The 25,704-nt window shown below is 44.7% G+C and overlaps 1 protein-coding gene across 2 annotated transcripts in view; it reads right to left on the bottom strand.

The window, feature by feature from the left end:
* Positions 1–25,704, bottom strand: part of ATP10B (ATPase phospholipid transporting 10B (putative)) — a 739,295-nt gene that overhangs the window by 618,782 nt on the left and 94,809 nt on the right. The window lies entirely within an intron of this gene.

A 25,704-nucleotide genomic window follows, 5' to 3' on the forward strand; every position in this document is an offset into this window, starting at 1 on the left:
GTTTTCAGCTAATTAAATTTCAGTGCACATGGTCTGTACACTGGGTCTTCTCCTTGTTTGGGATTCCCCTACCCATCTGTCTCCGGTCTGTGAATGACAGGTCACTGCTAACATTTCAAACAGAAGAAGCAGGTTATTCACAGACTGGTAGGTAGAGAGGATGGGGCATCACAGACAGGGAGGAGATGACCCAGTATACAACCATGTTGCGACCTTGTTGATGGAGCAGGGTCGCAACAGAGCTTGAGTAACCCATTTTATGGTATTTAAACCTAGAGAAGGCCTGTGGGGTAATGAAAATAAACTTGAAAAATTATTTTAAAACCTTCCCATACACATAAGATAGCTTTTGGCCAGATGGGAAGAGGGGAGAAAGCCTCTGCCAGGGCAGCAGCTCATCTCATCTGATAAAAGAACCCAGTCTTAATTATCTGATCCTTCTCTTCCACCAAAATCATCTGCAGCGGAGAGTCGAAAGGCCCCCATAACAGTATGTGCATGTGAGCCTTTAGTGTGTATTGTTGAAATTTACTGCAATAGTCATACTAATAAAGGAATCTGTCAGCAGGTTTTTGCCATGTAATCTAGCAGAAGCATGATGTATAGATACATCACTGAAATCAGAGTCTATCACGTACGCTACTGTATATTCACACAGGGAGTTTTTGCAGTGCTTTTTTTCTGCAGCAAAACCTTATCTTGTGGCAGGAAGTCTCCTGGTAGTTTTCTGTGTTTTTGGATAGTCTTGGCCAATTCTGGTGTGGTTTTTATGGTGTTTTTAAAGTGTTTTTTACTGCGTGTTTTTGCACTTCCTCTGGTAGTGATGGCCGGACCAAGTCCAGACCCGCGGGGGTTCAAAAGTTCCTGAGTGCTGGGCTTGATTGATTTGGATCCAGCACTCTGGCAATAAAAAAAAAAAAAAAAAAAAAGAAAGAAAGAAAGAAAGCACGCTTTACTTAAGAGTCTCCGGGGCGGCTGTATATGCTCCCACGGCCCCTCCTTTTACTTCCAGGGCAGATAAATTAGCCTCGTGCATATTCACAGCTTTCCCCCCGCTCACCAGCATCTGATTGGTTGTAGTCAGACGCGCACCCACCCTGAGTGACAGCGTGTGATGGCTCCCAATCTCAGACACGTCTAATAATAAATAAAAATTGGCGTAGGATTCCCCCCATATTATGACACCCAGCACAGGTAAAGCATATGGCTACAGGCTGCAGCCTCCAGCTGTGTGCTTATCTTGGCTGTGTATCAAAATAGGGGGAACCACATGCAATTTTTCTGTTATCTAAATAAATAATTTTAAAAACCAGGCTGCAGTTGCCCCCAATTTTGATACCCAGCCAAGATAAAGTCCGACAACTGGAGGTTGGTATTCTCAGGCTGGGGAGACCCATAATTATTGGGTCCCCCCAGCCTAAAAATAGCAACCTGCAGCCACCCAGGATTGTCACATCTATTACACGCAATTATAGTGTTCTCGTGATAGCTTTCTGTGTACAATTTATAGTGACAGGGAGCTGCTAAATCGGTGCTGGGGGTGTCGTAGACTAGGATGCAGGTAGTTCTGTAGTGACAACTCATGCTGATAAAACACTGATTGTATTGACATGACACAGCAAAACACAGCTCAGTAAGTGACATCACAGGAATCAGGCTCTCTTCCTCTACACCACAGAGCTCTGAGATTACACAGCAAAAACCTGCTGACATGTTCCCATTTTACAATAAAATAATGATAATAAAACTATTGCAAGCATGAAAAATATACAATGTTACAGTAAAGTACGGTAAATGCAAAGTTTTTGTGGTAACGGTAAATAATCTTTCACCTATTCAAATTAAAAGCATAAAAATAACTTCAACCCCAACCTTCTGCTTGTGAGAATGAAGAGCATCTCATCTGTCATTTTATATCATCATGCATTACAAGTGCACTGCCATTTAAAGGGCATCGCAAAGCAACCTACTTCTGTTACCATATGGTCCTAATTACCACTGGGATGCTGCCCGTGTTATGTCCGTTTGCCTCGCTCTTCCTAATGAACAAAGCAGCTCATTTCCATAGAGTTACAGGTTTTCTGTAAAATCAACATTTAGAGTTAAAGGTAAATTAAAAATTATAAGAAAAGTCTTAAATAGGTTTTTCCCTACAAAATATGCCTCAATTATCTAGTTAAGCAACTGTTAAAATAATAATAATAATAATAATAATAATAATAATAATAATAATAATAATAATTTAAAAGCATGTAAAAAAATGGAAGCGTTAAAAAAAAAGGTATTGCAATTTTGGTAAAGGGGGAACTTACATTTTTAAACTTTTCCAAAATAATAGATACCACACTTAATGGACTATTGTTGATGCTCATCATCTAGTAGCACGTTGGGCCTCTTTTGGCCTTCAGAATTGCAGCAATATTTTGTGGTAAAGACTCCACTTGTGTGACGCCCTGGACTATCCAGGTCGTCCCAGGTAGACACACACACACACACACACACACACACACACAACACCACACCCCCTTCCCGGTTAGGTAACACCAGCCAAACCAAAACCCTTGTCACCACCCTCCAGGTTTGATGTCCACACCAGGGGGGCGGCGGAGCGAGGTGATTGGCTCCGCCCACCAAGGAGTTCACATGCCTGGAGGCGGGAACCTAAGTAGTCAAGTTCAAGTTGAAGTAGAGAGTAGTTTAGACAGAGAAGTAGAGAGGTTGAGTCCAGAGGCAGACCTGCGCTCAGGCCTGCCATAGACTACTCCGGTGGCTGGGTTGGGGCCCAGTCACCATTGGCAAGGAGGCAGACGGTGGTGACCGCCTGCAGGTGACCGGGAATACGACCGGCGGAAACGTAAGGGACCGGGACAGGGTAGTGGCCCGCTGGAACCGAACCGGGAAGCCAACTGGATACCGGAGCACCAGGCAGGGTACTCAGACCCAGCACAAAGCCCTGAACTGACAGGGCCGAGTCGAATCAACTGATTTTGGGCTGGACTTAAGGACTTACCCCACACAAGTCCCTTTAGAAGACAACAGCCCAACCATACCGGGTATCGCCACCGCCAAGGCATAGAGACCCAAAGGGCCAGTGTCTGCGGGCAAATGGGCTCCCCCCGCCGGGGAGCGGACTACCGGTGTCTAGGCACAGGAGTCAAAACATTTACACAGAGATGCAGGAGAAAGGTGGAGACCACCAACCTAGTCTGGAAGAAGCTGCAGCCGGCAGCGGGCCCCGTTCATCACTCAGTTTGGTTTACCAGCGACTCCAGTGTCTTGTGTCAGAGTGAGTACACCAGTGCCATCAGGCACCGCACTGCAACACTTCACCCTGCACCCCGGGCCTCGCCTACCGGTCCCCGGGACCAACAACCCCTACCTACGGAGGGGTCAACACCTAGCTGCGCCATTACTCCGCTCCCGGGATCCCCGCACCTTCACCGCAGCGGTGGTGTCCACAATCACCACAACCCGTGGGTGGAGTCACGAACTGTTGTTCCCAATCAATCACCCAAATCCCCGCGTGTAGCGCCAACTCTCTTGCAGAGCGACGTGACCCCCGGGTCCGTGAGAGGCTCGAGCCACTACCCGCAATATGAGCATGGATCCGAGCGGCTCGGCGGTCGCAGCCGAGCCTGCGGGGCGGTACACTTGCTTGTAAAAACGTTCCGTCACTCCATCGGATTATTGGCCCATGTGAACAGAACTGCTCCTTGCAATTGCCAAAGCGATGAAAAGTCATTTTTTATTCTTTCCATTGATACTCTATAGTATTTAGATTTGGGTAATGAAAAAGTTCAGGGAGGCAACGAAACCTTACCAATGGATCCAAATATAGGACTATATAACCCTTGCTGTAGGGTAAACTGCTGTCACGAGGGGATGGACCTAGTCATAACTACTATTCAAGAAGTCCGCCCAAAAAGTCATCAAGTACAATTGACAAGTTATAGATGAAGCAAATAGAAATAAAAAGATGATGCTAGTGAGGTGGTTAGAAATAGTTGCCTCTTAAGAAACCGAGAACACATCACAAAAGTGAGTACACCGCTCACATTTTTGTAAATATTTTATTATATCTTTTCATGGGACAACTCTTAAGATATGACGAGTGGAAGAACGATTGAGATGGTAACTACGACCGGGCCCGGGGGTGCAGGGGGCCTTCTGGCCCCTGCCCCTGTTTCATCCGCACATCCAGCTGAAATGCATTGTGGTGCAGAGACCTGTCGAGTCCCTGCACTGCAATACAGTACACCCTGCCGGCCAAACAGAAGTCATCCCCGTGACTGAGGCGGCACACGACAATGACGTCATACGTTGCCATAGCACGGACATCAATGAAAGCAGAGGAGGAAACTGTGTGATGTGGGAGCTGGGGAGGTGGTGCGTACAGTATATACCAAAAAGGGGACAATATATACCAAGAGGGGCCCAAGAGGGGGACAGTATATACCAGGAGGGGCCCAAGAGAGGAACATATATTCCTTGGAGGGGGCAGTATATACCAGGAGAGGCCCAAGAGAAAAATAAATATATATATATATATATATATATAATATATATATATATATATATATATATATATATATATATATATATATATATATATATATATAATAGAAGGGGAACAGGATGGGAGAGATATATACCAGGAGAGGCCCAGGATTGAGACATATATATCAGGATGGGGGACATATTTACCAGAATTTAGCCCAGGATGGAGTACATTACTACATAATTGTGGGAGGACAACTCCTATGTCTTTATAGGATTTAGAATGCTAAATGTATACATACATATAAATAACATGAGGGGATGGGGGAGGGCCTGGATCAAATTTTGCACCAGGGTCCATCGAACTCTACTTACGCCGCTGGATATGACATTTTGTTATATAAGCTTTTCACTGACTACTTTCCATTGTGATCTCCAGTGAACTGAGTGGCGTTGCCTGCTGTGAAGTCACCAGCCTGTTACTGTTGCTTTACTTATGCTGGCTATCAATATATAGTGGAAGTGTATGTCATGATTTATAAAAAAAAATTAAAAAAAAAAAAAAAATTATTTCCTTTTACACTACTATACAGCAAACTGACTGCAACCAATCACAGACGTGGATACAGGACGGGGGTAGTGTATAAAAGTCTGCAAGCAATCATAGGCACTGGCACAGAAAGTGGGCGGGAGAAGCAGTGAATATTCATGAACCTTAATTAGCGGGCCTGGAAAAGAATCTGACTGCTGACTGTGTGATCCTCTGGGAAACATGGTATGTATAACTATCCTGCTCTTACTACTATTTAACTTCCACCACAGCCCCCCAGCGCTTACTACGGCCATTTTACAGCCCCAAATGTCTTGTCTCCATTGACCAGTATGGGGTTTGTTGTTTGGAGTTAAGTTCAGCATCAAGTTTGCGCGCCGATCCAGATTTTTTTTCCCTTTGCTGGTTTGGCGAACCAGAATATCTGCGAGTTTGCTCATAATTATGGAATTGAAAACTGATTGGCCATTCCAAGGGTGCTTGGTTTAAAAAATAATTTTGTGTTCAATACAGGAGTCTTTTTTTTTTAATTTCAAATTATAAATAGTCCTTTAGATAGTTGGGGACCCTAGTCTTGAGACCCCCAATGATCACACAAAGCACTACGGAGCATAGAGCTCTGCTTGCGTCTGAGCAACAAGTACATGAGTACTGCTCCATAGACTGTTGAGCTATAATCAGAGGAACACGATTCTGAACACTAGTTTAGGTGACTTGTGGGGGTTTTAAAGACTCCAAAGACGATAAAGTACTTCTGCAGGATCACTGTGATTTGAAACAGTTACTCTTTAAAAAGGGATATCCCAGTAGGAACCAGTTATCATAACCTGTCTACCGGAAATGGTATGACTATTAGTGGAGGTTCAACTGCGGAAGGCCCAGCAGATCGGGACTTGTGCATAGTGAGGAAGTAGCAAAATCTTCCCATTGTCAAGAAGAAACACACCGGATTCTGTGTGTGGGATATATGACTTAATTTCACTCCTCCAATTTGTCCTCCAAAAGAATCATTTAATCTAAAGTACAAATAGAATTACATATATTAAAAAGCTTTTAAAGACTTTTACAAATATATGAAGTTTCTAAAGCTTTCTAGAAGAGAATATATTGGAAAGCTTAAATCTAAGCGGTATTACTGCAGACGTCCTATTCAGCAAATCCATTATGTTCCCTGCATGAAATGGCGAGTACTGGAGAACTATATATTGTACATAACACAGGGAATGTATGGTTACAGCACTGACACCTTTACAATATGCAGAAATATTTTAATATAGCAGTAATGTAAAAATATGGGTTCGCATATCCATAAAACACATCAGCTTCACTGAAGAAAAGCAGCAGATATAGGATGTTCTGTAATCCATTATATGGTGACTGAGCGTTCATATTGGGGTAGGATGCTGATCATCAATGGGCCTGGTGGTGTTAGTGCTCCTAGAGATAGTTATCTAAGATGTACGATCACCTTGGCAGGTTTTTGCTTTTTTATCTGAGCCGGATTTCAGTGATCTGTCACTTATTAGGCTGTGTGCTGTAGATTCAAGTCAATCATCGTTTTATCAGAAGGAGATTAACACTTCAGGACTATATGTGGAGTGCATGACAGTCCAGCTAATCAGTGTAACCCCACCTCAACACTGATTAGCACCTTGCTGACCATTCACAGTGTACACAGGAAGTTGTCAGTCATGGCTGTGGGCGCGTTATACACAGCCTAAAAGTCTTAGCTCTGCTACATCTATATTGCTGTCAGATTATAGAACAAAAACCTGCTGAAACATTCCCTTTAAGACCACCATATTTTCTGACATTAACTCCTGCATGCCACCAGGGCTATTTTCATCTACCCTTTCAATCCAATGGAGCACTAGATCACACAATATGCAAGATATGTTATCTTTCACAGGCTCTTTAAAACACTAGAGATATAGTTCATCTTAAAGCGTAACCTTACTTTTCATTTTTATTACTTAAATCAGTAGTACACATGAAAATAAGCAACTTTGTAATATATCTTATCAGAGAACTCTGCTTCTTTCTCGGGGAGAATTGATCAGTCATTATCAAAATTCTAAATTCTGATGTGAAATCTGTATTCAGTGAAGACTTTCCCATTACTGAGATAGGAGGTGGCAGTTGGTGCTGATGAGATTCTATGTAAATAAAAGGGAGAGGAGCCAGAGGCAGAGCAAGAAGACTAGAAGCAGAGAGAGACGCTAGAGGCATAGAAAGGAGCTAAAGGCAGAGAGATGAGCTAGAGGAAGAGGATAGAGGCAGAGGGAGGGGCAGAGGGAGGATCTAGAGGCAGAGCAAGGGCCTAGAGGCAGAGCAAGGGCCTAGAGGCAGAGCAAGGGCCTAGAGGCAGAGCAAGGGCCTAGAGGCAGAGGAAGGGGCTAAAGGTAAAGAGAAAAACTAGATTCAGAGGGAGGGGCCTAGAGGTAGAGGGCGGGGCCTAGAGGTAGAGGGAAGGGGCTAGAGGCAGAGGAAGGGGCTAGAGGCAGAGGAAGGGGCTAGAGGAAGGGGCTAGAAGCAGAGGAAGGGGCTAGAGGCAGAGGAAGGGGCTAGAGGAAGGGGCTAGAGGCAGAGGAAGGGGCTAGAGGCAGAAGAAGGGGCTAGATGAAAGAACTAGAGGCAAAAGAAGAAGATAGAGGGACAAGCCAGAGGAGGCGCCAGAGGAGGAGCCAGAGGAGGAGCCAGAGGCAGAGCTCTGCTCCCTATTCCCTCATCTATCTACATAGAATCTCATCAGCACCAACCGTCATCTCCTATCTCAGTAATGGGAAAGTCTTCACTAAACATAGCTTTAGAATACACTTACTTTGCTTCAAAAAATTGCACAAACACAATTGGCAAACACTGAAGTTTTCCCTCAAAAAAATGCTGTGTAAACACGGAGCCTTATTTGCCACCAATCCCCAAAAACACCTTCCTTTTTAATACTTTAGATCATAATGCAGTATATTCATTCCACCGCATTTTCACATATTAGGTGACTTCTCTTTGCTAAAGATAGCAATAAAGGTAGACATTGTATAGATTACAGAAAAACCGTTCCCCTTTGTTTGTGGGACACCGAACAATATTTCCAGCCCAAGGAGAATTACTATTGTTGTAGACAAAATGGAAAACCCGTGTTGTATCTAAGTGTTTGACAGATTTACGCTCCAGTCGATATATTTTGTAAATGTTTTTTCCACCATCAGAGAACACATTCCTAAAGTCAACCTAAACTTCAACAAATAAAACGCATTGTTAAACGTGCCAACTTGATTGGATGATTAAGCGCAGCAATTTCCAGCCCTATTTTGGTTCACGGTCTCATTAATTCCATCAGCGTTTCATCTCACAATAGTATATTCCAAACATGTCTCTCCAGGCAGCAGTCTTATTTTAGCAGAATATAAATGAGGAATCAATAAGCTCCTGCTGGAGGTTTATCTAAGGTGATTTTATAGTACAAGAACCTATAATTGCCTGCAAAAGTAAGTTTTACTTGTGCATTGTAGGTTATCACAGGGTCAGGAAATGGGGGAAGGGGTGGACGACGTTTCATTGGAAACCTTGAAGAGACATTTTAATTGCATGGTGCTTGGTGTTACAATGCAATAAAATTTTAGTTTAAAAATCAATTTTATAGGAGTCGCTCTATAAAAACGTGCTCTAATAGGCATATGGATTTATTTGTATGGTCACCAGGTAATACTATATTTACCCTGGGCACAATTCATCGAAACGATGCCCTGGAGTTAGAAAAGAAGAGCCACAAAACTGGTAAGAGGCATGGAGGATCTTCAATATGAGGAAAGTTTTAAATAATATGTATTTAGGCATATAAGGGACATGGAAACGCAAGAAGCAATGGAATAAAACTGAATGGGAGAAGATACAGATTAGATACAGTATTAGAGAAAACTTTTCGAGGGTGATCAAAGATTGGAACAGGCCACCACGAGAGGGGGTGAGTTCTCCTTCAATGGAAGTCTTCAAAGACTGGACAGACATTTGTCTGAGATGGTTTGGTTATTCCTTTTCTGAGTAGGGGGTTGGACACGATGACCCTGGAGATCATCTTCCAACTCTAACATTCTATGATTCAAACTTCTGTTGAGGAGGGCCATTGGATCAAATACTTAACTTCGTGGCAGAGGATTGTGGGAAAAATGTCCGATGAAATAATTTCATCTTACATAAGTCTGTTCAGATCTAAAGATGGCCACCATTTCTTGTTCTACAAACTCTGCTTTGGTATGCAAGGAATGTCCAGATGTAAGAAGACCACCATATAAGGGAAAGACCCACTGGCCAACCTCATGGACCAACCCAGCCCACGGATCAGCCTATGGACTAGCCCATTAACCCACCCATTGACCAATGGCCGAACATGCATGCTACAGAGCAAACCACGTCCCATAACCTAGTTTAAATAAGCTACAGCTATGACAAATAAAGGTCTCTTGGACCAACCTCCAGTGTGTCTGGTGATTCATGCATGCACTTGATCCTCATTAATTAGGTCAAACAAAGGGGAGAAAAAGACCCTCAATCAGCAAGCACACCTGATATATAAAATTGTAACAAGGACTTTGACAAAAATTATTAATTTAATTATTTTAATAATTTTTGTCAAAGTCCTTGTTACAATTTTATATATCAGGTGTGCTTGCTGATTATGAGTGTCTTTTTCTCCCCTTGTTTGTTCTTATTACTCACTTCATAGTATAGCACCCGATACTTATTTCCTAATCATATTATTACGGTGCACCCCATTTTGTTTCTACATTAATTAGGGCAGGCAGCAGGCAACACGTGAACCTTTCTAAGAGTTCACCCTAACACATGTACAAATACATAAATGGTCCATACACAAAACATGGTTAAACGCTAAAAGAAACCCCCCCGAAAAAAATCAATCTCCATCTAGACAGGAGACCAGGCTTCCTCACCATAAGAAATATTAAGCTAGGCTACATGTGCGTATGGCATCTGATGCGAAAACATCGGATGCAATATGTTAATGACCTCAACTGCCGCTCTGCCATGAGTGTAAGCCAAGTGTCATTATACTGTGTTCCGATCCTGCTATCAGATCACAACTGTGGAACAGAGGGAGGGATTAATGTCTCCATCTCATCCATTGCCACCTGATGCATATACGAGGTATAGCACTGCATTCGGATGTCATCTGAGTGCAGTCCAATGTTTCACTCACACCCACAGACTTATAATAATAAGCAATAGGCAACGCTGGACTATTTGTATGTCTGCCTACAGTCCCCAGTTGGATCTTCAAACCATATTTTCTCTGCAATGTCTCCAGTCTGATTCATGCTGCCTGAGGTTTGAAAACACAGACTTTAACAAAGTAGATGGGATTTATAGAAATATACTGCCCACTGGGCTTCTTTTTTTACTCATTGCAAGGCTTGCTCTACACATCTATATATCTCTGGTACATGTGACGTTCATTTTCACACGTTCTGGAGACACGGACACACGTAGACCCATTAAAATCAATGGGTTGCGCAGATGTCCGAGTGTTTTCTGCCGGCAGCACATGTGTCACACGGACCGCACACTAATGTGATCCATGTGACATGTACTAGAGAAAACACAAGTCACATAAAAATAAAAGAATTTTTATACTTACCTGTCTCCGGCGCTGCTGTCTCTGCCATTACTTCCAGGCCTGCTTATTATGACTCATGAATATTCACTGCACTTAGTAAAGACCCGGAAGCAACAGCAGCATGGGAGACAGCAGCATTGGGCACAGGTAAGTTTACAAGTTCACGTTGTCCGCGTGCTATCCGGATGTCAACAGAGAAAGCACATGTAGAACACACACACATACACCTTCACCACAGACCGTGCAAATCACGAACGTTTTGCATGGATGTGTGAAGGAAGCCTAATCTGACTTGTGATGCGCGTGTCATATCTGCTTCATGGCATTCTCTCTTGCGAGTATACAGATTTTGCCCATAGACAGCGGATACACATCAGAAGTGCATGTAGTCAGAATATAAGGATGGCAATAAAGTTTTGTCAATGGTAAATACCAGGAAGTTTCAAAACCAACGCAACTTTATTTAAAGCATGACATACCAAACAGAGTCAAAAACATTGCAATGCATGCTAAAAAGACGCACATAAAAGCAAAATTAAGAAGCATGAGTAATCTAATCTACATAAAAGATGCAGAAATTCTGCAACATCAAACGCTCAGGTAGAGCTCTTCGTAGGAACGAAGCCTTAGTGCCCGTTTGAAAGTAAAAGTATATTGATGACCGTTGCATCGCTGTTGCCCAGAAATTAGCCAGTGGGTGAGAAGCTCCTTAGATGTTAATGTTAATGTTCAGCTGAGAGCCCTAATCCCTTCAATGAGATTTTTTTTCTGAAGATAGCTTAGATTTCTAAACTTTTGTATTTTAGCAATACCAATGTATGGCAGTAAAACGTCGGCTGGTTTACAGATTAGGAAACTGAAGAACAGGTGGTTGTGGCCTTGGTTTGAAGTGTACGGAATTAGATAAACAGATAAAGATGTATTTGTAGACTGAAGGTAAAATATCACGATGAAAGCAAATCATTCAAGAAAAATAGTAACAGTAACACGACAGATCTCAAGAAACTTCTAGTGGCACCTCCAGACAAAATTTACAAGTGGTGGTGGTGAATGTAGCATCAGAAACACCACAATTTTAACCTCTTCATGACCAAGAGTATGTCCTTGGCTTTGTCAGTCCCTTTAATGCAGGCTCACATGGCGAACCCAAATTATGCAACACACGTCTGCTGATCTGATCAGCAGACATGTGCACCTGACAGGCGTGGGTGGATGAGAAATCCACCCACGCCTGATAACCCTTTAGATAGCGCTGTCAAACGAAGCGCTACAGCAGAGATCACACCGTTCCCCCACCGCCATCGGTGGACCCGAGACGCGATCACAGGCCGCCAATGGGTTGGCATGGCATCGATGGGTAAGATGGTGAGCCCTGTCGCGGCCATGGCATTTCCTATGATTGTTGGCACTCACAGTAAGGCCTTTTTCACACGTCTGCGCCAAACACACACGTGTTACACGGTTCTTGGTGAAGGTGCGTATGTGTGTGCATGTCCTTATGTGTGTGTTTGACGTGTGCTGTCAGTATGCTATCCGTGTGACATCTGGATAGCAGACGGACAGAATGAGCTGGTATACTCACCTGTCTCTAACGCTGCTGTCTCCAAAGCTGCTGTTACTTCCAGGTCCACAGTGAGTGCAGTAAATATACAAGCAGACCCGGAAGCAACAGCAGAGGCAGAGACAGCAGTGCCGGAGACAGATAAGTACAAAAATTCTTTATTTTTATGTAGCACGAGTTTCCTCTGGAACATGTCATACTGATGTCACACAAATCACATAAGTGTGTGGTCCGTGTTACATCAGTGCGGCCGCTAAAAAACGGACATGTCGCCATGTGGAGTACACGGACATGTATACAAACCCATTGAATTTAATGGGTCTACATGTGTGCGTGTCTCTGACACATGTGAAAACAGATGTCACACGTACCTCATACACGGACGTTTGAAAGAGGCCAAACACGACATTTCTCCTGGTCAGAGGGATGCTGAACCATCGCTCTGATCAGGAGAAGGGATCGGACTGTGAAAGCAGAAAGTCCTCTAAGGGGACTAGTTAAATGAATAAAAAAGTTAATGTGCTTCTGATTAGGTGATCACCTGAACTAATTTAACGAGGCAAAGTATAGAAAACACTGCTGTGGTCTTCACAATCTTCTTGCAATAGGACAAGCTAGATTGCAAAACAAGTGCTAGTAATATCCCAAAAGTAATAGGAATGAAAAAATAACTTTTAACCATGCCAAAAGGAGTTGAAAAGTCTTGAGTGCAGAAAAAGAAGGGCTCAATTCTGGCTTAACTAGCAGAGGGATACAGTGAGCATCATGTTGCCTCCATCCTTCAAATTTCTAAGACGGCAGTCCATCACAACAAGGTCAAGCAGCAGACATTGGGGACAACAAAGCTGCAGACCGACAGAGGGCGAAAACGACTCTCCACTGACCAGGATGACTGTCATCTTATTCGAATGTCACTCAGCAACCACAGGATGACATCAAGTGACCTGCAAAATGAATGGCAAATGGCAGCTGGGGTGAAGTGCACGGCAAGAACAGTTCGTAACAGGCTCCTAGAGGCAGGGCTCAAGTCATGTAAAGGTAGAAAAAAGCCTTTGAGATAAGAAGCAAAGGAGAGCAAGGCTGAAGTTGGCCAAAGACAATAAGGATTAAATGATAGAGGACTGTCGCAAGGTAATCTTCTCTGATGAGTCTAATTTTCAGCTTTGCCCAACACCTGATCGTCTAATGGTTAGACAGAGACCTGGAGAGGTGTACAAGCCACAGTGTCTTGCACCCACTGTGAAATTTGGTGGAGGATAGGTGATGATCTAGGGATGCTTAAGCAAGGCTGGAATTGGGCAGATTAAACTTTGCGAAGGCCATATGAATCAAGCTGTATACAAGGTTATCTTGGAAAAACAGTTGCTTCTTTCTGCTCAGGCAATGTTCCCCAACTCTAAGGACTGTTTTTTTCCAGAAGGACAATGCGCCATGCCACACAGCTAGGTCAATCAATGTGTGGATAAAGAACCACCCCATCAAAACCCTGTCATGGCCAGGCCAATCTCCAGACCTGAACCCCATTGTAAACCTCTGGAATTTAATCACGAGGAAGATAGATAGTCAAAAGCCATTAAACAAAGTAGAACTGCTTACATTTTTGCACCAGAAGTGGCATAAGGTCACACAAAAGCAGTGTAAAGGACTGGTGGAAAGCATGCCAAGCTGCATGAAAGCTGTGATTAAAAATCATGGTTATTCCACAAAATATTGATTTCTGATCTCTGTCATTCATAGTGCTATGCCAGAATATCGGAGACAGTCCAATCCCCTGTACAGACAGAATATTACAATTACAGAGACTGGGAGTTCAGTATGAACAACAATAAGTGCAATGTTAGTCCACCTCCACGTGGTGCACCCTGGGTAACGCTAAAGGACTAAAGCAGGCTTTACACGCTACGATATTTCTAGCAATTGCTAGTGATATCGCACGCAAAAGCACCCGCCCCCATCATGCATGCGATATTGTGTGATCGCTGCCGCAGCGAACATTATCGCTACGGCAGCGTCACACGCACTTACCTGGTTGGCGTCGTCGCTGTGACTGCCGAACAATCCCTCCCTCAAGGGGGAGGAGCGTTCAGCGTCACCTCAACGTCACTAAGCGGCCAGCCAATCAAAGCGGAGGGGCGGAGATGAGCGGGACGAACATCCTGCCCACCTCCTTCCTTCCTCATTGCGGGCGGGACGCAGGTAAGGTGAGGTTCCTCGCTCCTGCGGTGTCACACACAGCGATGTGTACTGCCACAGGAACGAGGAACAACATCTATAAACAACCATTAACAATTTTTGGTTTTAGGACGACTTCTCTATGGTGAATGATTTTCACCACTTTGGAGGACGTTTAAGCTCGCTGGTAAGTGTTACACGCTGCGATACTGTTAATGACGCCGGATGTGCGTCACTAACGACGTGATCCAGACGATAAAACATTAACGATATCATAGCGTGTAAAGCCCCATTTACAATCTTGATGACCAAACAATCAAATTATATCTAGATTTCCTGGTCAGTATATCTTACATCATACCTGATAACAACAATAAGAAAAGCCTAGGGGTGTGGAAGCCCCTTTAGTCATGCTTTTAACAGGTAAAAAGCCAAATGAAATTATGGTGGCTCAGTGGTTAACACTGCAGTCTTGCAGCATTGGGATCCTTGTTCCGAATCCCACTAAGGACAACATCTGGAAGAAGTTTGTATGGTCTCCCCGTGTTTGCCTGGGTTTCCTCCCACTCTCCAAAGACAAATAGATTCTGAATTTGCACTCCAAGCCCCAATGGGGACAGTGATATCTGTGTCTGTAAAATGCTGTGGAATTCATGGAGCTTTCTAAGTAAAATGAATAAACTACAAAAACTTTCATTCTGGGCACATTAATAAAGAAAAAAAAAGAATGTTTAGATGCTGATGTATGTAAAGCGCTTATGGAATTAATTGTGCTATAGACCGTATTTTTCGGATTATAAGACGCATTTTTCCTCCCAAAAATTTGGGAGGAAAATGAGGGGTGCGCATCTTAAAATCTGAATATAGCATTACCTGGGGGTCCTGTCTGTGCGGCGATCGGGCGGCTGGGTGCCTGTGCTTGCATGCGGGTGGCAGCCGGGTACCTCTGGCTGCATGCGGGCGGCAGTCGGGTGCCTGTGTCTGCATGCGAACTGCAGCCGGGTGCCTGTGCCTGCATCGGCATCGGTGCCGGCACCGACAGGCACCCGGCTGCCGCCCTCACACAGGCACCCAGCTGCCTCCCGCACGTAGGCACAGGCACCCGACTGACGCCCTCACGCAGGCACCCGACTGCCGCCCTCACGCAGCCACCCGACTGCCGCCCTCACGCAGCCACAGGTACCCAGCTGCCACTCGCACGCAAGCAAAGGTACCCGGCAGCTTGCACGCAGGGTGGGCGGGCAGCCTGCTGGCTTCCACTCTGTGCATGTGGGCGGCTGTGCAGCAGGTTACCCAGTTTGTCTGCGGTTCCAGTTTCAAATGATAGCGCCGGGAGCGGGCACGTGCAAAGATTGAGCTCTTGGATGAGAGCTCCATCTGCACACGTGCCGCTCCGGGAGTCAGCGCGTGCGCAGATGGAGTCCTTGGATGAGCATTTAGTTGCCCACATTCTGTAATTCTGTGACTTAGACCTACTTTTGAAAAAGGCTAAATAATGCCGAAAGCATTTATGAAGGTCAAATCATGAGTTCTTGAATGAATAAATTATAAAAAATTATTTCAGCACCATATTTGTTTACTTTGTTTTGGTGTGCCAGAGTTACGCTTCATAATATTGCTATTTTTTTCTCTGAGCACCCCTTAGACAGTGAGCAAGATTAATCGTTCGTGCTATCCTTAGGATGGGTCATCAATGTCTGAACGGAGAGGGTCCGACATGCCACACCCCCACCGATCAGCTGTTTCCAGTCCTAGCGGCAGCAGTAGGTGGCCAGAAATGTTCAGTCTCGGCCCTGCTCCCTCTTCTGGTAGCGGCCACAGCCAGGTACTGCTTGCCCGCCTCCTATTGATTAGAATGGGAGGCGGATGTGCAGTACCTGGCCGTGGCTGCTTTCAGAAGACAGAGTAGCTCCAGAACTGAGCATTTCCTGCTGCCGCCAGAGCCGAGAACAGCCGATTGTGGGTGTGTGTGGTGTTAGACACTGACCGATCAGACATTGATGACCTAGCCTAAGGATATTCCATTATTGTCAAAGTAGTGGGCAACTCCTTTAAGCTATGGTCATCAAAATTGAGATCACAAAATACCCTATAAGGCTATGTGCCCACGGGACAACGTACCCGCGGATTTTGCCGCGGAAAACCCGTGGATTTATCTGGATTTTCTATATAAATCCGCAGGTTTTAGCAAGTACAGACACTCCCCATGTTATCCTATGGGATTTGGGGAGTGCTGTATCAATGGTGCGGTATGTGCGGCTGCGGAATATGCTGCAGATTTCTTGCAGCCGCACATTACTGCATGTCAATTATTCCTGTGGAAATATCTGCGGAATTCCCGCTCCTCCACTATGGAGATACAGGGCGGGAATTCCACAGGTATTTCCACACTTGTCCCGCAGGTTTACCGCAACAAAAATGCTCGGAACCCACAGCAATGGATAGCTGCGGATTCCAGGGAGAAGCTGCAGTAAACCTGCAGACAAACCTGCGGAAATATCCATGGGTACATTGTCCCATGAGCACATAGCCTACAGGTGAATACCTAAAATCATAAAAAAAAATCCACGGGTACATTGTCCCGTGGGCACATAGTCTTAAAGGGTATTTTGTGAGCTCGATTTTGATGACTATAGCTTCAAGGAGTTGTCCACTACTTTGACAATGATGGCCTATCCTTAGGCTAAGTCATCAACGTCTGATCGGCAAGTGTCTGACACCACACCCCCCCACAATCGGCTGTCCTCGGCCCTGGCGGCAGCAGCAGGCAGCAGGAAATGCTCAGTTCCAGTGCTACTCTGTCTTCTGAAAGCAGCCACGGCCAGGTACTGCACATCCGCCTCCCATTCTAATCAATAGGGGGCGGATGTGCAGTACCTGGCCGTGGCTGCTATCAGAAGATGGATCAGGCCCGAGACTGAACATTTCTGGCCACCTACTGCAACCGCCAGGACTGGAAACAGCTGATCAGTGGGGGTGTGGCATGTCGGGCACTCGCCGGTCAGATTTTGATGACTCATCCTAAGGATAGGCCATCAATGTCACAGTAGTAGACAACTCCTTTTAAGTTCTCAATATCAGAGAAGAGTGAGGTGCTCTATCATTATTATATTATAATATTATATATATTATAATATATATATATATATATATATATATATATATATATATATATATATATATATATATATATATATATATATATATATATATATATATATATAAAATTAGATCACCTTTTTAAACTTTTACACACCCCTTGAAGAAATATACCTGGAGAAAAAAACCTATAAAAAACCCAACTAAATCAGGCAAACAAGGGGTGAATTTGTATTTTATTCACCAAAACTAGGAATGGTTCTACCTGTAAATGATATAGTTGTAATATATTGTGTATTTTTTGGGTTCTGCCGTTAACAATCATGTTATACTTTACTGTTAGATCACCATAAATACGCCTGAACTTCAAGTGCTTTGTTTGACAGAAAAGTAAAGAAGCAGATTTCTCTTTAGGATTTCTTTGCGTTACATAAGAAATAGGCCACAGTTCTAACACCCCATAACGTGAGCTCTCAAAGAGAACTTCTACTACGATAAACAAGAACTATCCAAAATGAAAAAAGTTCCCAATTACTAACTATAAAATATTGTGGGAAAATTTTAACAACCTCAATTTATCAGTTAGTAATAAATCTAAACATAAAAAATTCCACAATGTATGGCTCATTGATAATTTCTATTTGTATGAAAAATCCTAACGCATCAAGTGACTGTAAAGAACATTTCACAACCAAAATTAACACATTGTTCTAACACTTAATAAATAACAGCATCACAGGTAGGGAAAATGTGGGATGTAAACAAATTAATTCTAAAGAGGTAATAAGTTGTACAAATACTTTAGAATCTCTTTGGTGGTTTTTATGATGCTAGTCACTACTTACGGATAGTATTGACGGAAGGGTGGTCAGGAAACAGGAGGATAAAAAAGGATACAGGGAGTAAGTAGATATGCAGTCAAGTCACAGGACGAGGGTCAGAATTCCAGGAGAGCATGTATAAGATTCAGGGAGCAGACAGAGATGTGGTCAGGTAATGGTCCGAGGTCAAAAGCCAGGAGGTAATGACAATTACAGGGAGCAGGCAGAGAGGAGTCCAACAATGGTCCGGGGTCAAGAAACTTAGCTCAGAACATAAGCACAAAACACAAGCTAAGAGCACAATTGCAGAACCAGAGGGTTCGACTGGCGAGGTACTGGGAGAGCATGCCCAATATTGAAACAGAGCAATTACCAGGAAGGAGGAACACCTGAGTAATCAGCACCCCCCAGAACCTGCATGGATACCTGTGCTGTCAAATAACCTGCCAGCTAGTGCTCAGAGAAACACAGCAGATTTCCAAATATGCAAGATGCTCTGCACAAGGAAACATGTCACTGCTGGCTCTGTAGTTCAGGAAGGTGAGGCATTGCCAGTGTGCAAGATGCTCTGCACAGAGGATTCTTGACAGCTTTGATATAATTAGCTATAGGAGCTGAGAAGTAGACACAAAGTTCCATCTCATACTGGAGGATGGGTACATACCCTTCAATTCAGACCTTTTTAACCCCATCCCGAGATACGACGTACTGGTACACCATATGACATGTCCCGTACTTCTATCCAAGCTCTGGATTTGAGCAGCAGCAGATGATGGCTGTGTTATTCAGCCTGCATCTGCCTCTAACAGCCGCGAGTGAACCGTTCTCAGTGTGTAGCAATCAACCTGTTAAATGCCGCTGTGAATAAATTATATTTTCTCTGAAACACCACAGAGGTTACACAGTGATATATACCTGACTACAATCATATGGCCAGGCTCCAATTCATGCAGAATACTGTTTGGGATGCATTAGTTAAGATGACTGGTTACCTTAAAGTAACAAGAACTATGTTTTATTCAGCTATTGACACATCATGTGGCCAATTTCACAAGCTTAAACTAGTAGAGGAACATTGGTCATGGTCGAGTCTCGGTCCTCAGATGCCCCATCCATCCAAACAGGGTGGGGATAATGTGTTTGGTGATGGTGTTGACCTGGCTGGGTGCGAGGATCTGTGTCGTGCAGGTCATATCTCTTGAGCGGCTGCATGTCACTGATGACTCGGGCGACGCAGATCCAAGATCCAGTAATAACAGAGAATGAGGCACAAAGTTCTTTAGTTAATCCAAATAAATTTACAAGTGTGGCAGTGGCCACATATCTTTAGCACAACGTGTTCATAGTACATCTTCAGATAGATAAAGTTTCTGAAATAAAAGTTCTTTACCCATTGGACTACCTACACTTCCCATTTCTTCAGACGATCTTCAAGGGTCTTCTGCCATATGCTTGCAGATCTCCATAGAGAGAGTCATTCATCCATCTATGGAAGAGACCAGGGCCAGGGGAATGGCATAATTCCATTGAAGAGCCTTAAGCTCACAGTCACTGCCGAAGGTTCTGGACACAAAAGGTGGATCCCTGCTGCCGCATTGGAACTGGGACTCGTGTCTAAATATATTATTCAAAGTTTCAGCTTTGCAATGATTTATTTGGACTTACACATTGAGAAGGAATGGCTTATATGGTGCTTTGCACCAGAGGTCCATTCGTGGGCAGCCATCTTGAACAGGAGTGTTTTATAGTTCAAATAAGTTTAGATTTTCATCCTTACCAACAGTTGGGGCATTTTTGAAAAAATAGAATACCTCCTGCACAATATATAGGTGTAATCTTGATAAACTATGATACTTCATGATCTAGGACAGAGGTTCCCAACTCCAGTCCTCAAGGCACACCAACAGTGCATGTTTTCAGGATTTCCTTAGCATTGCATGGGTGTTGGATTCAGCACCTTTGCAGGTGATTAAATTATCACCTGTGCAATACTAAGGAAATCCTGAAAACATGCACTGTTTGTGTGCCTTGAGGACTGGAGTTGGGAACCTCTGATCTAGGAAACAGAACTATTTCAGCAAAATCTGAAAAATGGTTAAAAATGGACTTTGGCGCATTTTTGCAAGATTTGTAGAATGTTAAATATTTTTGGTAAGACATTGAGTTATGCTTACATTCTTGTAAAGTAAACTTTTAGAAAATATATTAAAGTAGTTTAAGTGAATTCTGTAATAGATGGAAGATAGGTGTATTGTCAAGGTAAAGGTGGTTGTCTGGGACATCTTAATATGGCTTTCACGGATAGGCATTGCACAAACCACTTTGTTTAGCAGGTCCCAGGGAATCTGGCTTCACCAGTTCACCCTTAAACAGTGATCTAGACTAGTCCTGGGTCTCAGGTGATGTCCATAGAGTGGCTGTGCCAATTTATTGGGTAGGCAGAGAATTGTCGTGATGCTGGATCTAAGCCAGATGGTCAAAGTTAGGGAAAGAACCATGGATGTCTGGTTGTCAGAAAAACAAAGTCTACGTTAGGACGTAAACACAATGAGATTAACGATACAGGATGAGGAAAACAGAAAAAAAAAAAATCACACACCAGGGTAAGTACAACTTGTAACACAGGCAAACTGTAAGAGATTTAACAACAGTGAGGCAGTGGCTCCATCTAAGGTTCACAGAAATTCATTAATTAGATCAACAATACTGGGTACAAGCTCCCTGTCATGCGTGGTTCGTATCCGCACACGTGTATTACTTCTACTGTGTTGGACTCTGTTCACATTGCAGAGTCTGACAGGTAGCTTAGTCTCTCTTAATTGCTCAGCTCAGCTGGGCGTTGGCTCAGTTGTGTCATTGCTCCTAGCCTTGCAGAGGTTAATTCTTGTTGGAGCAGCGTGCTGAGAGCCAGGTTGCTTATTTCCTTCCACAGCTGGTCTCCTCTTATAGAAGCAACATGTCAATTGTTTTTGCCATTTGGGTTTTGCACTGCAAAGCTGAGTTTTTGACCAAAGTTCTGCCACAAAAAGGCAGCATTTTGAACAACAATAGTGTGAACAAGAAACCCAAATTCCCATAGACTTTGCTTGAATAGAAGAACACATCCATTTTGGCATTAAACAGCGCAGAAGAAAAAGCAGCAAAAAAGCAGGTAAAAAGCAGGTAAAAAGCAACGTGCGCACATACCCTTAAGGCTGGAGTGTGTAGTAGAAGATCGCTGAAGATAGTTTCTGCTTGCAGTTGCGTCCTACATCATGCACACAGGCGGGAATTGAGGTCCCGCTCCTGCGCACTACAATACTTTAACAGACAGATCAAAGTGTGCCTGCGCAGGACCTCAATGCCCGCCTGTGTGCATGACGTAGGACACGTCATGCACCCAGGCTTCAGAAGAAGGAGGACAAAGATGGCCGAAAGAGGAGGTGCCGCACCCGGAGAAGGGAGACACCCATCTGCACCCCACCAACTGTTCAGGTGAGTATTATAAAGTCATTTTTATGCTCTACACAGCGGCCTAGGATCTTATATATAGCATGTTAGAATGTGTATATAAGAGCCCAGTGGTGGTGGCCACAGCTTATAGTCACCAAATCTGGTGACAGGTTCCCTTTAATGTATATGCAAACCATAGAACTCGATGGGAGATCTAGGACTTTTAAGAAGATAACATGAAAAAATATATGGTGAGGCAGCAGTGCAAAAACAGAGAAGCCAAATGAAAACCCATTCAGAAAAAAAACACTATCCATTAAGAAAATGAAGGATGAAACCCATCTTATTAAATTTTAAGTAAACTTGGACCAAAATGCTGATTTACCATGTATTCATTAACAGAATGAGTTTCCCCCTAAGGTTTTTGACACAGAAGTCTTCAGGCCATGTGCTATTATTATGACTTACAAGAGCATATTATGACTTATCACATTGGAATTACTTGTTACTTGTCTTGTGAACCCCAAGGGTATATTTGAGAACCACACGCTGTAGACAAGTGCCAAGAACTGCAACTTTCTGTTTTTGTTATACAAAGAATCTTAAAGGCTTCACTAATACCCATCTGGCAAGGTGTGGATTACTTGTATGCACAAAGTATGATAATGACTAAGAAGATATTATTCCAGGAGCTGCTGGCATGGGTTGTAAAGACACAAAGACTATTCAGTCCAAGAAGCCAGTGTTGTATTGTTCAGCAAATTACTAGATAAAGTGCCAATTCAATCACAGTCTAGTGCAAAGTATATAAGCACAAACGGCAAATCATAAAGTTGACCCAAAGATCTGCTAATGCTAACGCCTAAGAAGAAGATCATCCTTAAAGGGCAGATACACGGCAAGATATTCATGAACTAGCATAGTTAAAAATGTTAATTTGACAATTGTCTTGCTGTTTAAATGGCTGCTGATCACCCAATGAACAAGCAAAATGCTCGTTCATTGGGTGGATTATCGTTTATCGATTACCATATAGCAGACTCCCCTATCTACAATAGATCTTACTTCCTAATTCCCTTAACCTTCTGGCTCTCACTGAAATCTGGATCCATCAATCTGACATCACCCCCGCTGCGGCACTCTGGTATGGTGGCTTATATTTCTCACATGCCCCCAGATTTGAGAGCAGACAAGGTGGAGGTGTTGGTCTGCTCCTTCTTTTGAAGTCAACAATATTCAACTGTTAAAACCCTTCTCCCTGCGAGTGGCGGTTGTGTATGAACCAACCAGTTCATCTATCACTTTGCCACCTGGCTACCACACTTTCTATCCTGTGACATTTCCACTCTTATCATGGGGAACTTTAATATCCCCATTGATGATCCGCGCTCCCCATCTTCCTTCTTTAACTTCCTCCCTCGGCCCTTCACAAATTACTAGCTCTCCTACACTTGAAGATGGGAAAAAATCTAGTGGGAACATGTACAGATGTGACTGACGCCCTGGCAAAATCAGGTTGTCACAGAAAACTGCATCCATCTTCCAGGTGCAGGATTCCCTCCTCCTTGGCCTTCCAACACAACCCCACACAGGTACATACACCAACCACAAAAGCCTAGTCACCCCCCTAGGACAATAGGGACACACCAGTCGGCAGGGTCAGGCAGATGGTGATGCCCACCTAGGGGTCCTGAGGTGTCAAGGGGAGGGAACACGTCAGTTGAGCAGAGGAGATAGATGAAACAGTGGAAGTGAGAGGAGTGAAGTGGTAGTCGAGGGTTGTAGCTCTCGGACTACCTGAGCTGATTAGGCGGCAGACGGCAGAGCAGGGCCACAGACGACGGAGATCCGGTCGCGGGAGACCTTGAGTGGACCGGGGCAGATTTGTAGCCTGCCGGTGCCGACAGCGGGAATCCGGTCCAGAGGCCGTGCACAGTCGGGGTACCTGGACCCTAGAACGAGGACAGCTGCAAGCACCTTTCCAATTAACCAGCAGGGGACAAGATTCCAAGTCTCGTGTCTCACTAGCAGCCCAGATAGAGTGAGATGGAAGCCCAACGCGGGGGATAGGGCATCTGCAAGTGCCTGTTAAAATCCCAAGAGTCAGATCTCACGGGCCACAGCTCACACAGAAAAGTCACCGGGATTGGACTTTCCCAGTTTCATGCGGACTAGTCAACACACAAGACAGCAACACAGAAGTGCAGGAGGAAGGGCCCCTGTCCTGTCTACCGGTGTGCAGGACCTGGGCACACCCCTTCGGAGGCTACCGGTATCCGGCACTTGGTTTATTATCTAGACTCTGTGTGACTTTATTCAAAATAGTGAGTACACCGGTATCATCCATTCCAGCCCTGCAGACTGCGTCCCTGCATACGCCACCTACCCCTGGGCCCCGGAAAAACACCTCCCCTACCCATGGAGGGGATACCATCCTGCTGCCCCGCTCCATCAGCCCTGGGCACCCCATACAAAGGCAGCGGCGGTGCCACCAACAATCACCGCAACGGGTGGCGTCACTGACAAACTCTCCCCTGTAAATACCACCCTTTTTCTCAGTTGTGGGCAACGACGGACTGTTGCGCGAGCCCGGGTCCGGCTGCCACTCAAGCCACAGCAACCGCCCGGATCCGAGCATCCTGAGCAGCCCCCCTGTCGTGGTCTGTCCCTGCCCGCAACACAGACAGACAATAAATACAATATGATGTAACACATTGTCATGGACAAAAAAGTGTTAGCATCCTTGGAAGTGTTCCAGAAAATTAAGTGTGCTGGAGTGAGGGAGGATGGGTGTAGACACAGAATGAGGAGTGAGGGAGGGATGGGTGCGGACACAGTATGGGGGGAGAGGGATGGATGCGGTCAAAGCATTGGTAGAGAGAGGGGGGATAGGTGCCAACATAGTATGGGAAGTGAGGGGGGATGGGCGTGGACACACTATAGGGAGTGAGGGGGGTTGGTGTAGACACACTGTCTGCACTCATCCCCCTCACTCCTCAGTGTGTCTACACCAACCCCCCCTCACTCCCTATAGTGTGTCCACGCCCATCCCCGCTCACTTCCCATACTATGTTGGCACCCATCCCCCTCTCCCCTCATACTTTGTCTGCACTCATCCCCCTCACTCCTCAAAGTATGAGGGGAGAGGGGGATGGGTGCGGATTCACTAAGGATTGAGGGGGGGATGGGTGCAGACACAGTATGGGCAGTGAGGGGTGATGGGTGCACACATACTATGAGGAGTAAGGGGGGGATGGGTGCAGTCACAGTTTGAGGAGGGAGTGGGATGAATGCAGACAAAGTATGAGGGAAGAGAGGGGGGGATGGGTGCGGACACACTGAGGAATGAGGGGGAATGGATTCGGAAACAGTATGGCAAGTGAGGTGGGATGGGTGCAGATAGTATTTGAGGAGTGAGGGGGAGATGAGTGCGGACACAGTATAAGGAGTGAGGGAAATGGATATGGACACAGTATGAGGCATGAGAGCGATGGGTGCAGACACACAAAGGTGTAAGGGGGATGGGTGCAGACAAAGTATGAGAGGAGAGGGGGGATGGGTGCAAACACAATGAGGAGTGAGGGGATGGGTGCGGAAACAGTATGGTAAGTGGGGGGATGGGTGCAGATAGCATGAGGAGTGAGGACGAGATGAGTGTGGACACAGTATGAGGAGTGAGGGGGGATGGGTATGGACACAGTAAGAGGCGTGAGAAAGGGATGGGTGCAAAGTATGAGTGGAGAGAGGGGGATGGGTGTGGACAAACTGAAGAGCGGGGGGATGGGTGTGGACACAGTATGAGGAGTGAAGGGGGATGGGTGTGGACACAGTATGAGGGGGGATGGGTTTGAATGCAGTATGATGAGTTAGGGGGATGGATGCGGACACAATATGAGGAGTTAGGGGGATGGATGCAGACACAGTATGAAGAGTGGGGGTATGA

This window comes from Anomaloglossus baeobatrachus, chromosome 4 (genome assembly GCF_048569485.1).
Source record: "Anomaloglossus baeobatrachus isolate aAnoBae1 chromosome 4, aAnoBae1.hap1, whole genome shotgun sequence".
Lineage (NCBI taxonomy): Eukaryota > Metazoa > Chordata > Amphibia > Anura > Aromobatidae > Anomaloglossus > Anomaloglossus baeobatrachus.